Below are 12,229 nucleotides of genomic sequence, written 5' to 3'. Positions count from 1 at the left end.
TCTAACACTGCCCCTTCTCTAGTTGGTACTTCCACATATTGCTGTAAAAAACTTTTCGGCACATATTTTACAAATATTTCACATATTTTACAAACTCCGAACCATCCAGCCCTATCACAGAATGGGGTTCCCAATCTATATTTTGAAAATTAAAATCTCCCACAATCACATCCCTGTGCTTGTTACAAATATCTGCTATCTCCCTAAAAATTTGCTCCTCTAGTTATCATGCCCCATTAGGTGGTCTATAATATATCCCTATAAGTGTAACTACTCCTTTCCCATTCCTCAATTCCACCCAAATAGCCTCCCTTGTCAAGCCCTCTAAACGACCAAAGCTGGTTTAATGGTAGGTCTTCCTAATGGAATTATCATGGAACTTCTGAGTAAAAATATATTTGTTTTCTTTATGGCAGGCAAAAGGCAATTTTGAGTAATATTACATGTTCTGTACTATTACATAACAATAACAATAACAATATCCTCCATCAGCCAGCTCCCCACCATGACTACCAGTCCCCCCACATCTCCATCGGGCACACAAAACTCAAAACGGTCAACCAGTTAACCTATCTCGGCTGCACCATTTCATCAGATGCAAGGATCGACAACGAGATAGACAACAGACTCGCCAAGGCAAATAGCGCCTTTGGAAGACTACACAAAAGAGTCTGGAAAAACAACCAACTGAAAAACCTCACAAAGATAAGCGTATACAGAGCCGTTGTAATACCCTCACTCCTGTTTGGCTCCGAATCATGGGTCCTCTACCAGCATCACCTACGGCTCCTAGAACGCTTCCACCAGCGTTGTCTCCGCTCCATCCTCAACATTCATTGGAGCGCTTTCATCCCTAACGCCGAAGTACTCGAGATGGCAGAGGTCGACAGCATCGAGTCCACGCTGCTGAAGATCCAGCTGCGCTGGATGGGTCACGTCTCCAGAATGGAGGACCATCGCCTTCCCAAGATCGTGTTATATGGCGAGCTCTCCACTGGCCACCGTGACAGAGGTGCACCAAAGAAAAGGTACAAGGATTGCCTAAAGAAATCTCTTGGTGCCTGCCACATTGACCACCACCAGTGGGCTGATATCGCCTCAAACCGTGCATCTTGGCGCCTCACAGTTTGGCGGGCAGCAACCTCCTTTGAAGAAGACCGCAGAGCCCACCTCACTGACAAAAGGCAGAGGAAAAACCCAAACCCCAACCCCAACCAACCAATTTTCCCCTGCAACCGCTGCAACCATGTCTGCCTGTCCCGCATCGGACTTGTCAGCCACAAACGGGCCTGCAGCTGACGTGGACATTTACCCCCTCCATAAATCTTCGTCCGCGAAGCCAAGCCAAAGAGAAAGTAAGAGAAAGGAATCTTGAATGACCACATTCTGGTGCACTATAAATAACTTTCTACCAATAAGTTCAAAATTCAGTGAAGCAAATCAAAAAATGGGGTTGGAAACTGCAATTGCATTGAGGGTTCAGATGAGAGGAATGAACGTGATTGCATCTCACGGAAAGTTGCCCAATCTCTTCTCCATACATCACATTCCTTATCATTTAACTGCTATGGTGAGAGATTTCTGATGGTGAGAGATGCTATGTCTGCCTCTATTGAAATGTTATGTCTGACTGAAGATTCTATCTTTGTTAGCTCCAGTCCGACTAACTTAACATGAAAAGCAATAATAAACAAAAACAATGTACTGTCACCTTCCTGAATAAGTAAATTATAAAAAAAGAAGGCACAGCATTGTGAAACATCTTTCATGAGCTTAGGATGTCATAAAAGATTTTACAATTAATGTTGCATTTTTGAAATGTTGTCATAGAGTTATACAGCACTGCTTGCCATATCCATGCTGACCTTTTAACCCATGCACAGTAATTCCATTTGCTTGCATCAGGACTGAATCCTTCTATGCTCTTCCTATTTAAGTGTCTGTCTAAATACCTCATAAGCATGGTAATCTATCAGATTCCACACCTCCTCTGGCAGTGCATTCAATAATATCAACCACCCTTATGTAAAAAACTTACCCCTCAGATCTCCTGAAAAATCATCTCCTCACCTTAAACCCTCTTGTTTATGATACCCTTCTCATAGGAAAATATTTTGACCATCTACCTCATACTTCCATCCTAACTCTTAGATTCTATGTCCCAACCCATAAAGGCAAGCATTGCAATATGCCTTCCTCACCACCCTATTGACCTGTGCTGCCATTTTCAGGGAATTGTGCTCTCTATTGGAAATAGGCAACTAATTTGCTGCTCATCCAGAATATAGATTTTCAAACTAAGATGAATCAGTGAATGAGCTCCCCAGAGCAGTGGGATCCTATCTTTTGAAGCAGGTATTCAGAAACACATTTGACACAAGTAATAATGCAGAATTCCTGCACAGGCAAGTTATGAAATTTCCTGAAGAGTGGAAAGCTCCTTGGAAAATCTAGTTACTTTCATGTATGTGCTACAGTGCTAGCAATAGTAGCACTATGTCAGAAAGTCATGGAGTAAAATAACTTAAGGGCAAAAGGTGACCGGACTATTATTTCAAGAGTGTTGGAGAGCCTAATTTTTGGATGAGATGTTAAACTGAGATCTTATTTTCTCTTTTTTATTCCATCTACTGCAAAAATCTGTGAAATCTCTTGGAGGGATTTCTACACTGAAGAAGTTCTCCTTGCTCTCCAATGGGAGTTCTGTGGGAATTTGTCTCACAGTTCCCCATTTGTAATTCCTGTAGTTCTCAAGCTCTTGGACCATGTACTCACTCAGACACCTCCACAGCCATGTTTCCTTCCTCACAACTTGCCTGTGCTGCCATCTTGTGCCTCATGGCTTTCAGCTCCAGTTCCAGGTTTCCCAGTTTGGCCTCCACACAAATATCAAGTACCCATACATCATTGACTGTAGCTCTCTTCACTTCTACGGACCACTCTCACCTCAATGCAAAGATATCAATCGATACTCGGTCTTTCTCTGCCACACCTCTGAACAGTACTTAACCATGGCTTTCAACATAGATCTCTCCTGCAATTCATCATCTCAACCACTGGGTCTTCACTCGCCTAGTGTCTATCAAGGATCAGAAGCTTGTCTCCCAAGACACTGCAACCTCTGCAACTCTCAATGCATGTTTCCACTTCCCTGGCCACCCATGCGCGGGAGCCTCCATCCTGAACTCTTGCCTTGGCCCCAACCACCTGCTGATCAAAACTCCCAACGGCCTCAGTTAAGAACTCTTGCTTTGGTCCCGACCACCCACCCATTGGCACTCCCAATGCCTTGATCATTAACTCTTGCCTCAGCCCTTGCTGCCTGCCCTTCAGAACTCCTGACGCTTTCATCATGAACTCACAACTTGACCAAGGCCACCCACAGGCTGAAGCTCCCGACACCTTTAATGTGGATTTGCAACCTGCTCTTCACCACACAGACACTGGAGCTCCTGACACATCTGACAACACAGATACCTACCTTGGTCCTGACCACCCCCATTCCGGCATCCACACCAGCTCCCTCGCTATTTCCCACACCAACGTCAGCCTCTGGAAGGCTGACAGCTAGGATGTTTCCATTGCTGAATCCCAAAGGCTCATTGCCCCACCGCCACTCCTTACCTGTTCTTATCTCTTCACACCTCTCCCTACTCAAATCGCATCTCCTCATTTGAGCCCCCTTTCTTCCAACCCATAACCCTCACACACTTTCATCTCCCTGACTCTCCAGTAATCCCCCTCTGAACCCCCACCCTCCATTTCCCCAACCCCTACCTACTACCTCCACCCTCTGAATCCTTCACCCTCTACTTCCCACCTCTTACTTTTCCAACCCTCCACTTCCCACTCCTGATCCCCCCCACCCTCCTCCCCAACACTCTCCACCACACTGACTCCCACTCTGACCTCTGCTTGGTCTTTACCATACCCTTTGACCTTTCCCTCTAAGAGATGGAACTCTCTGTCCTCAGTAGAAGCCTCACTTTCATACCCCTTCATCCACATCTCTGAGTTCTGTGCACGCCATAATACCAAACACTCCTTTCATCATTTCCCTCCGTGCCCACTTCTTCCACCATGATTCTCCATCTCCCACTGAAGACCCCTTCTCCCATCTTAAGCCTCCTTTCTTGGACACCTCATCCTGGCCAGCTGCCCTCTCTGAATCTTTATATTTCCAATCACCACTGAGATATCAACAGTCTCAATTTCACCACTCCCCTCTCATTCAAATCTCACTCCCTTTGAATGCTCTACACTCCATTCTCTCCACACCAATCCCAACCTCACTATCAAACCTGCAGACAAGAGTGGTACTGTTGTGGTCTGGTGCACTGACTTCTACCTTGCTCCTCTGACATACCCCTTCAACAGGACCCTTCCAAAGAACATCAAGCCACTGTCTCACATACCATACCTAACTTCATCACTCCTGGTCACCCTTCCCAGGGCCTCCAACCCCTTGGTTTCCTATCCCCACACTACCTGGTTCTACCAAAGGTGCACAAACCCATTTATCCAGGTAGACCCATTGTTTGCACCTGCTCATGCCCCACCGAAATAGTATCATCTTACCGCAATGCCATTTTATCTCCCTTGGTCCAATCCTTCCCTACCTACATCAGCGAATCTCCATCTCTTCAAAAACCACCAATTCCCTGAACTTGACCACCTCATTTTCGCTATAGATGTCCAATCTCTCTACACATCCATCTCAACGCCCTTCATTTCTGTCTCAACAATAGACCAAACCAGTCCCTCTCCACCACCACTGTCCTCTGCCTGCTAAAACTTGTTCTCACCCTCAATAACTTCTCCTTTGACTAATCCTACTTACTCCAAGTCAAAGGAATAGCCATGGGTACCCATGAGACCCATGGGTCTCAGCTATGCCTGCCCTTTTATAGGCTTTGTGGAGAAATCCACACTGCAAGCCTACACAGACAAGGCTTCTCAACATTTTCATGCACTCATGATGAGCTCATCGACTTTATTCACTTTGCTGCTAATTTTCACTCTCACCTCAAATTCACTTGGTCCATCTCCAGTGACATTCTCTCCTTTCTTGATCTCGCTGTCTCCATCCTGGGAGACAAACGTCCTACAGACATTTTTTCTACAAACCTACCAACTCCCACAACTACCTCGATCACACTTCTTCACACCCAGTCCTCTGCAAGGATTCTATTCATTTCTTTAAATTCATCCATTGTATCTGCACCCTAGGTGAGGTCCACCAGTCTAGATCATCCAAAATGTCCTCCTTTTTTGATTATTTTATTTTTGATTTTCACAGACTCATATAAATTCAAACACACAATACAATCTCTTCATCACCCGTATAATATAGAGTCTGTTTTTATCCCCCTCCCCCTGTGCCCTGATACAATCTATATAAATTATACAGATACAAAAACACAAATACCAGTGGAGTTAATGACCCCCTTCAGAAATCAAGGAAATAGCTGAGGAAAAAACAACTAAGGTGACCAAGAAACTAAAGGTAAGGAATAAAAAAAATCAACTAAAGAACCATGTCATCTGCACCACAACCCATTTCCTTGATCCTAGACTCTCTCTGCTGGGTCAGATTGTGGGGGATAGTCATATCTGCAAACAATATACTTCAGATAAAGTTGCCACACTCTATCGAATGTGCCATATTGATGAATATTATATTGTACGTGGTTTTCTCCAGGGGAATGCAACTCTGCATTTCTATATTTCGTCGTGTAATATTTATTTGAGTCAGACCGCTATAGATTAGGTGACTTTCACAAACTGAATTTGGTACTTGAACAGTTTAAAACACACATCCATAATGATCCCTAGAAGCTACAATTCCAGATCCTACAGAAAATTCACCTTGGTAATTATTTTTCAGAATGTCTCCCAAGTTCTTCCACGTTGGTATTGTCTATAATCCCCCTTCGTCAGAGGCATGATCTCACTCTTGTCCAGATTTACCTTATGCCCCAAGACCTTCCCATAATCCTCCAGTGTGGTCCTCAGCAGCCTGGCCAATGATTCCGCCCCTCCCCCCAGGTCTATCAAATATACTAACACATCATCAGCGAATAGGTTGATTTTGTGTAACATATGACCCACCTTGAACCCCTTTATGCCCGGATCCTGCTGAATGGCCTCCACCAATGTCTCAATGGCCTGTATGAATAGTGTTGTGGAAATGGATAGCTCTGTCTACTGGACCTACTCAATGGAAACACTGCTGTTTGCTGATTGCCTCTTTTCTACAAATCCAGCTTGATATGGAAATGTTCATTTTGGCAAATATTCCCCCAACGTATTGGCCAATGCTTTTGCTATGATTTTGTAATCTGTATTCAATAATGAGATGAGCCTATAAAAGATGGGGTTCAAGGGGTCCCAGTATTTTCAGGATCACCAGGATGATTGCTCTTGAGAAAGACTCTGGGAGGGTATGCATCTCTGCTGTTTGATTCACCACCTTCATAAGAAGGGGCATTAAGAGATCTTTGAACTCTTTATAAAATTCCATGGGAAACCACCCTCCCTTGCTGATTTATTAGCCTGCAATGAGCCCAATGTTTTTCCGATTTCCTCTCTAGAAAAGGGGGCATTCAGCCCATATCGATATTCCTGATCCAACTTTGGTAGTTCCAATGAGAAATCATCTCTTTTAGTGGGAAACAACCCTCCCCCCACACACACTCACCACCATTCACTCTGATTTTACAGCTCTTTATAGAACTTTCTAAATGTTTCGTTTATTTCATTTGGTTTATGTGAAATCTTGCCTTCCCCCATTTGAATCGCATTGATTATTCTTGAGTCTTCTTCCAACCTCACCTGCCAGGACAAGACTTTATGGGCCCTCTTCCCCAGTTTGTAATACTGCTGCCTATATCTTAAGATTGACTTTTCAGTCTTATATGTTTGCAATGTGTTATATTTGAGCTTTTTATTCATCAAGTTCCTGTATTTTTCCTTTGAACCCACACTTTAATAGTCTTTTTCCAATTGGGCTATTTCCTATTCCAAATTGTTGATCTCCTTCAAGTGCCCCTTTTTGATACCTTTTTTATATCCAATTATCTGGCTCCTTAAATATGCCTTCAAGATGTTAGGAAATTTTCATCAGTAGAGGGGCATTTCATCTCACAGAACAATTCTAGCTGAGCTCTAACAAAGCTACAAAATTCCACTTTTTTCAACAGCAATGAGTTCAGGCACCATTTACACAGATTTAATGCATATCTAGCATTACAATAGAAAGAGTCAAGGGTGAATACCCAACCCCAACCAACCAATTTTCCCCTGCAACCGCTGCAACCGTGTCTGCCTGTCCCGCATCGGACTTGTCAGCCACAATCGAGCCTGCAGCTGACGTGGACTTTTACCCCCTCCGTAAATCTTCGTCCGCGAAGCCAAACCAAAGAATCGTGCCATATACTTGGTCTCCACTATCCTACTCTCTAACTGGGCTGATGCCAAAAAAAATCAATTCTGGTGTAGGATTTGTGTTGTTTCATGTAAAAGGAATAATCCCTTTCTCTCAGATTCAGCCTTCTCCAGACATCTATTAAATTCATTTCTTTCATAAAGGCCAGAGTGGACTTCGTCGCCCTGGCTCTTGTTATTTTCTTTGCTAACTTATCCATGACTGGATCCAGGCAAAGATTCCCCTCCAATCTAAACATTCTCTGCCCCCTTCTGTTACCTTCAAGAATATATCTTGTATAAATTGTTCATCATCAAAATTCGGGATGTAAATATTCATTAGTGTCCATGATTCGGAGGATATTTGACAATGCATCATCATATATCTCTCAGCCGGATCAGCAACCACACCCCAGGCCACCACTGGAACAGTCTTTCCTATTAGGATAGCCATTCCCTGGTCCTGGAAGTGAAGAACATTGGCACCTGACCCATCCAGACCCTTTGTAACTTACAAAGCTATTGCTTTGTAAGGTGGGTCTCCTGCAGAAACACTATGTCTGCATGCATCTTTTTTAGATGTGCCAAAACTCTTTTTCTTTTTCACCATTTATCCCATTCATGTTAAAACTCACAAACTTAATTGTGTTATCTATTACCCCCGGGCCCCTCCAAAATTTTCTCCCCCTTCCTTCTATTCCTCTCATTCCTTCCTGTTTGTCTTCTGTAGACATTTAGCACAGATGATCCTGCACTAAACAAAGCCTAAACAGACTAAAAAAATCTAGAACTTACAATTCAAAGAAATCCAAAACATACCCCCAATGAATCCTTTCACCTTCTATTCTCCTCCCGGTCTACCCCTACCCTTCTCAGCGCCAATGCCCAAAATATTGGCACTAATTTCCCCTGCCATTTTGGGTCATGCCTATTGCACCCATCTCACACTTACCCTAGTCTCTCCCCACTTTTCTTCCTGCTCCCCATAATAATTCTTCTTTTAACTTAAGCATTTTTCTCTAGACAGTAAAACAATGAAACAGGCCCCTCATAATCATACATTTACAGTATATATAATCAATAATTCCACCAATTCCCCTTTTTTATTTTCCCCATATATATATTTAGACCTAGGAGGGCGACAGGGCTTTCACAAAATCAAGTGCCTCCCGAAGGTCCATAAACACTATATCTCACCCTCCCGCTATTAATATCTTCAATGCAGGGTGAAGGAGGGTAACTCAATCCTTTTTTTCCTAAGATTTTTTTTCTACCTGGTCAAATTCCCTTCTGTCCCTTAAAAACATTGCACTTATATCTGGGTAAAAGAGGACCCTCACTCCTCCATACTCCACCAGACCCTCTCTCTCCTTCACACCCCTTACCGCCACCCGTAATAATCTCTTTCAGTGATCTGGTAGTGAAGGAACCTCCGGGATAGATTGGAGTTGTTGAGTTGGACCCGGGCAGGATGCAAGAGACCAGTGAACCCACTCTATCTCCAGATCATTCCCCATTTTCTCCCTCCCCAACCCCTCAGGAATCCACTTTTTGAAGAACCCCACTGGGTCTTTTCCCTCCGTACCCTCCACTCAGGACTGGATAAACTGCTGTCAAAATCGTTCAACACCAGGAAGGAAGATAAGTCCCAGGGCAGGCTTCACCAGCAGACTACTGATTAGATGAAATCCATTAATGTGATCATCATCAGAGCTGGGAACTCACAAGCCTTCTGTGGATTAGCTCCAAACAATACAAAGACTATGTCCATCCAGGATTGTAGCCATCCAGGAAGGGCATTACATTGAAAAGTTTAGTCTTATGCAATGTTAAAAGAATATAAGCGAATTGAGGGATATCACATTTTATCTTCTCAACCCCGCCCATCTTAACAGTGTAGGTAGTCTTTATATGATGTCAGAGCAGCCAAAAATTAGTATAACAAGGATAGGATCAAGAGCCTAACAGCTGTTGGAAAGAAACTGTTCTTGAACCTTGAGGTGCTGTTGTTCATGTTTCATCCTGAGAAGAGGTTGTAACCAGGATAATGGAGTCCTTTACAATGTTGGATGCCTTCATGAGGCAATGCCTCACAAAGATGAATTCAATGAATGGGAGGTCAGAACCTGTGATGGAGTTGGTTATATTTTCCTCCACCTGGAGCCTTCTGAACTTGAATTTCCCAAACCAGGATGTGATGCAATCAGAGATTATACTTGCCACAGTATACTTGTAAAAGTTTGAGAGTATTTGATGACATGCCAAATCCCTTCAGATTCCTTAGAAAATAGAGGCATTGGTGTGCCTTCTTCACAGTTGCCTCAATGTGCTGTCTCCATAGAGCTCTTCTGAAATAGTGAAGGTTCTAACTCTCTCCACCTTTGTCTCATCAATGCAGACAGGTATGAGGTCTCTTGACCTCTCCTTCCTAAAATCAACAATAATCTCTTTGTTCTCGGTGACACTGAGAGCAACATTGTTGAACTGGCACCACCCAACCAGATTCCTGATCTCCATTCTGTATTCTGACTCATTATTTTCAGTTACTTGGCCAACCATGGTGGTATTCTCAATGAATTTGCAGATTGAACACTGACAGCACTGGTATGCCACGTATCAACTGTTGTGTTGACACAAGTATCAGATTCAGTGAGTTCACAGAGAGATGAGTCTGGACACAAGGGTTTTCAATCACATGTAACTTTTATTAACACACAACAATTTATAGAAGAGTGTTGGAAAATGTTAACAGAATAAACACACACATGGTTTATAAAAGAGTGTGGGAAAATGTTATGGGAATAAAAACATATGTGCACAATTTATAAAGGAGTGTAGGAAAATTTTACAGGTAGAACACACACATGTGCACAGTTTATAAAACAGCTTGAGAAAACATTACACAGTACACATACAGGCCCTTCCTGGACACCTGATCATCAGGAGGTGTGGCTCTACTGCGAGAATCAATCTATAGCAATTTGAACTACAGTTTCAGTACAAACAATGTACACCTTACCCACAACCCTTCCAAGCATCATCCACGATTGCAGCCCGGCATGGAGTGGTGTACAGGGTTATCACCATGAGGCAGAAACCAAAATGTGCTCTGTCCTGAAGCTAAATAGAGTGCTCATTTGTGTGTCTAGCCCAGTGGTTCTCAACCTTTTTTGCCCTAGGCCCCACTTTAATTTTTCAAAGAAATGTACACCCCACCATTAGCAGAAAAAAGTTACATAATCAAAAGAAGTTTTAATTAAATAATTTACTGCAAGAGTATAATGCAATTAAGGTCAGGAATACTGGAACACATATTTCATATTCAACTACTACGTCAATATGTCAACCATCTCAAATACACATTCAACAATTGTGGTCACTTCAAGTGGGAACCTTGCCCCTAATGCTGGCTGCAGATTTTCTTTGATTCAAGGGACTAATTTTTGTTGGTTTCAAATCTCCACATTTTGTAATTTCCAGTCAGTTTCCTCTTAGCTTATAGCAAATCACAAACAGCACTGAAGCCACATTCTATTAAATAAGATGATGGAAAATTTATCAGTAGTGCCCTTGCTAAAGTAGTCATGTTTGGGTATTTCGATCTTGTTAGACAGCCACGTCACGGTTCATTTCACTTTGAACAGAGTTTTCACAGATTCATCATGTGGCAACTCAGGTAATTCTTCTTGGTATTGCACTAGAACTTCACACAAATTCACCAGCAATGGCTGAGTTAACCAAGAGGGAAAATTCCTTACCTTTAAATCACAAAATCTATCACTAAAGTCAGTAACCAACATTTTCTTCAGCGCTTGACGTCCTGCTTTGCGGAAACTGCCAAAGTGTTTGGCCTGGAAGTCAGCCTGAAGAAAACTGAGGTCCTCCATCAGCCAGCTCCCCACCATGACTACCAGCCCCCCCACATCTCCATCGGGCACACAAAACTCAAAACGGTCAACCAGTTTACCTATCTCGGCTGCACCATTTCATCAGATGCAAGGATCGACAATGAGATAGACAACAGACTCGCCAAGGCAAATAGCGCCTTTGGAAGACTACACAAAAGAGTCTGGAAAAACAACCAACTGAAAAACCTCACGAAGATAAGCGTATACAGAGCCGTTGTCATACCCACACTCCTGTTCGGCTCCGAATCATGGGTCCTCTACCAGCATCACCTACGGCTCCTAGAATGCTTCCACCAGTGTTGTCTCCGCTCCATCCTCAACATCCCTAACGTCGAAGTACTCGAGATGGCAGAGGTCGACAGCATCGAGTCCACGCTGCTGAAGATCCAGCTGCGCTGGGTGGGTCACGTCTCCAGAATGGAGGACCATCGCCTTCCCAAGATCGTGTTATATGGCGAGCTCTCCACTGGCCACCATGACAGAGGTGCACCAAAGAAAAGGTACAAGGACTGCCTAAAGAAATCTCTTGGTGCCTGCCACATTGACCACCGCCAGTGGGCTGATATCGCCTCAAACCGTGCATCTTGGCGCCTCACAGTTTGGCGGGCAGCAATCTCCTTTGAAGAAGACCGCAGAGTCCACCTCACTGACAAAAGGCAAAGGAGGAAAAACCCAACACCCAACCCCAACCAACCAATTTTCCCCTGCAGCCGCTGTAACCGTGTCTGCCTGTCCCGCATCGGACTTGTCAGCCGCAAACGAGCCTGCAGCTGACATGGACTTTTACCCCCTCCATAAATCTTCGTCCGCGAAGCCAAGCCAAAGAAGAAGAGTTACCTCACACTTATTCAACCAAAAGAATTGACTGAAATTTCTTGCAGAAATATTCTTTTGGC

General features: G+C 43.6%; 1 protein-coding gene across 3 annotated transcripts in view; it reads right to left on the bottom strand.

The window, feature by feature from the left end:
- The window catches only part of LOC138744651 (mixed lineage kinase domain-like protein), a 144,894-nt gene that overhangs the window by 38,617 nt on the left and 94,048 nt on the right, over window positions 1–12,229 (bottom strand). The window lies entirely within an intron of this gene.

This window comes from Narcine bancroftii, chromosome 10, assembly GCF_036971445.1.
Source record: "Narcine bancroftii isolate sNarBan1 chromosome 10, sNarBan1.hap1, whole genome shotgun sequence".
Taxonomy (NCBI): domain Eukaryota; kingdom Metazoa; phylum Chordata; class Chondrichthyes; order Torpediniformes; family Narcinidae; genus Narcine; species Narcine bancroftii.
The sequence above is the reverse complement of the archived record's forward strand: the minus strand, read 5'-3'. Positions and strand labels throughout refer to the sequence as shown.